Below are 3,543 nucleotides of genomic sequence, written 5' to 3'. Positions count from 1 at the left end.
AATAATTTTGTTGAATAAACCAAATAATTGTATAGTATGGTCGAACTGATTGCTAGAATGTCAAAAACTTTGCTCATATTTGAGATTTCTACGTTAATTATTTTGGCAATTCAATCAAATATGTTTAGATCTGTATGTAACAGCGAATTCGATTTGATATACATATTCGGTGTACATTAAAGCCATCGTATACAGATTGAAAAATGTGTTAATATAATAATAAATACATCGAAAAAAATACTAAATTGTAATAAATATTTGTTTGAATAGTTCCAAATAAATGTTTACTAAATGTAAACGTACATTTATTTGATGCAAAAACCATTACTTCGATTTAACTATCATTTTTTTTTATCGAATAGATATTTATTTGCTGTAAGTAAATGTAGTTCAAAGGAATATGTATTAAGATTTAATAAATCTTTTTTTAGTATACAGAAACGGATTAAATCTTAAATCATAAGATCTCATAAGATCTTCAATGCACTTCTTTTGTACTATTAGGAAAAAAAAAAATTTCATAATTTCAAATATTTGCATTTCACTTTTACTCAAACAAAATCAATATACATAACATTTAATATGCACCAGTGCAAACTAGTGGGTCCAATCGATTTCGCTATAAATTTTCAGATAGGTACTTCAGAATAATCGTTCTATCCGTGAAGAAATTATTTTGCTATTCTATCCGCATTTCGATTGATGAATAAATAAAAAAAATTCATCGTATTGTTCGCCACTCTATATAATTTTGGAAAAAAAAAAAAAACAAATATCCCGTTCTACTTGATGATTTACTCGCGTTATACATCACCATGGATCACTGACAGTGACGAGTGTTTACGTACTCACTTGTGCGAATCTCCGGCTGGTCGGACACGCTCTAACGGCGAGTATCCACGGGGATCACCACGATCAATGAATTAGATCAGTTGCGTTATCGATCAATCGGCGAACCGTCTGCGATGTCTCACTACGCTCTCGCGCGTGACTCAAAAGTGCGCGTTGCGATCCGATCCGATCCGAACCGATCGTGAGAGGATCACCAGCCGCTACGTTTTACTGCCTCACATTTACTACTACGCGGGACTAGCACATACTGGCTGACCGTCGGCCTGCCGAGAAGAAGGCCTTCTCTTTCTCTTTTCTCTCTCTCTCTCTCTCTCTCTTTCTCTCTTTCGCGAGGTTTCCACCATAAAGCCGAACTGGAGTTCTCCTTCCCGCCCCGAGCGCGCGACAATTCAGTGGAAGAAAGTAGGCTTCGCCTGATCCTTCTTATTCCGTGAATCGACTTCACTATTACTCGCCACGAAAAAAAAGACCTCGCCAAATGCTCGCCGATGTACTTTCCACCTCGTGGAAAGTTACGCGTGATGTTGAACTGCTCGCCGGGAAACGCAATCTCGAGTCCACGCGTGCGTTACGCGGAACCATCTAAATTTAAAGATCCACGCGAGAAGATCGTCCGTTTCTCGTCCGTTCTCCGTGCTGGGCTTGTGCGTGAATTCTTCTCTGATAAAGAATCACGCGCAACCTCGCAGCCTCGTTAATTTGTGGCAATTAATGGTAACGAATTCCGCGGCGTACCATTTTTGCAGCGAATTAAGAAATGTTGATTTCGTTCGGTGAACATTGCGATCTCGATTTTCGTGTTCAGTTTCTTTCGGCGTTACACGGCTGCGTTTTGTAATTTAAAATAGGACGTCGAGAGAGAGCAAAATTTTTAAGAAGATACGATGCATTATTATTTTTTAGTTGATAACAATTCCAAACTGTTATATGACGTTATATGGAAACATATTTAATAAATTATTTGGAAACGTTATATGGAAACACAATTAATAAATTATTAATAAATTATTATTAATCAATGCAGTGATACTCTTTACGTTTAGAAATAAATCTTTACTCCTGATGTTATAATGTACGATGCTAGTGTCATAATGTAATATTTAGCATAAAACTGATAGCTAAGATTATTTTATTTTTTAGATTCATAAGAATATTTATTTCAGAATGAAGTATTTCTCTGTTAACGAGAAATGTTACTGTCTTCATATTGATCCTATTTTATAATAAGTCGAAAAAAAAAATAGATTAGATTTGTAAATCTTTCCTGTAGATGTACTTTTGATATACCATAACTCAAACATTATTATTAAAAAATTTATGTCTACATCTTTTATTTATCACATTATAAGCTACATGTGAAAATTAACTCATTTCACCGGATCCAATTTTTCATATAATGAATCTTTTTTTAATTTTCTTTTTTTTTCCTTCTATTAAACAACTTATTCCTTATATTTCTGTATTTTTATGTGAAAGCGAAGAGATTGGAATAATTCGGGCGATTTTCTCAATTAATGGTATATTCTGTTTTTGATGTATTTCTCGTATTTTGTTATTTATCGTTATGTCCCTCTAAATTAAAGCAAAGTTGTCGCTTCAAAATTGAAACTGCATAAACGTATCGGATTTGCCGAAGTCGCTGTCGTTACACGATGCACGTTACAGTTATTTTGATATAATTTCGCAAAGCGGAAGGGACATTGAATATTCTGCAGAAATTTCAGCAAGATAATTTGGGAACCAACCGGATCGCGGTTATAATTTACTCTTTTACCATTGCAAGACTTCTAACCGCATACCAGCGCGCAAAGAATTCTTGATTTCGTATTAGTTGAATTTTACATCAAAGAGATTCTTTCTTCCAACGTATATCACGTCAACTTTGGATAGCGTACAAAAATATCTTGTGACTTTTGTAAAAAACCACCAAAGCGCAAGGAAATCGTAGAGAATACCGTTGAAGATAAACGTTCATAATAAAAAAAGAGTGCAATAAAAAAAAAAGGCGGACAGAGATGTGTCACTGCGAAAGTTCGATTCTCTCCTGCAAGTGGCGATCCTTCGAATGTGACGAGATAATTATCGTAAATCAAACTGCGAGGTGGATATTGCGGAAAGTCGTAGAGAAGATCTCCGTTGTCGCTCGTAAACCGTTCCTTAACGGCGCTCAGGTTGCGAGTATTGCAAAGATAGTGGATAAGGAAGACAGCAAACTCGTATTCGACAAACGATCATGTAATCAACATACGTCACTAGCATTGTTAGCGCGTCTGCTATCAGCGCCGGTCGGCTCTTTTGCGCAAGAGCAGTAGGTTAATTAGCGTAGTCCTCCGTGAAAATCGTGTAATAAGCAGGCTCGTTTTTGTTCGTGCGTGAAAGAATGAGGCAATGCAAGATGAATATCATAGGAGAGCCTGGGATTTTCTCGTGAATTCAGGAACGTTCATTAAAATTCGGCGTCGATGGCGCAATCGCGAGGCGTCAAAATACGCTGAGACGTCTGTAATTTCATATGTAATAAATCGATCATAAAATAAATCGGTCATAAAATATCCCATAGATCGAAAGATTTAACTCTAAGAGAAGAACGGTGGTAATTTTTACAACTGTAATACTGAAAATATTTAAAAAGTGAAGAAAATACTTTATTATCTTACACATTAAGGTGTAAAACACTTTTAAAAGTTATTA

At 35.6% G+C, this 3,543-nt stretch overlaps 1 protein-coding gene across 2 annotated transcripts in view; it reads right to left on the bottom strand.

The window, feature by feature from the left end:
• The window catches only part of LOC108750592, a 31,859-nt gene extending 30,770 nt beyond the window's left edge, over positions 1–1,089 (bottom strand). The window contains exon 1 of one of the 2 annotated variants that reach the window (XM_018490123.1): positions 849–1,089. The gene's annotated coding sequence lies outside the window, so the exon portion shown is untranslated. The remainder of the gene's footprint in view (positions 1–848) is intronic. The other variant, XM_018490122.1, reaches the window with a different exon arrangement.
• Positions 1,090–3,543: the final 2,454 nt, after the last annotated feature.

Source organism: Trachymyrmex septentrionalis, unplaced genomic scaffold (genome assembly GCF_001594115.1).
Source record: "Trachymyrmex septentrionalis isolate Tsep2-gDNA-1 unplaced genomic scaffold, Tsep1.0 scaffold37, whole genome shotgun sequence".
Lineage (NCBI taxonomy): Eukaryota > Metazoa > Arthropoda > Insecta > Hymenoptera > Formicidae > Trachymyrmex > Trachymyrmex septentrionalis.
This window is presented reverse-complemented; position numbering and strand designations above follow the sequence as displayed.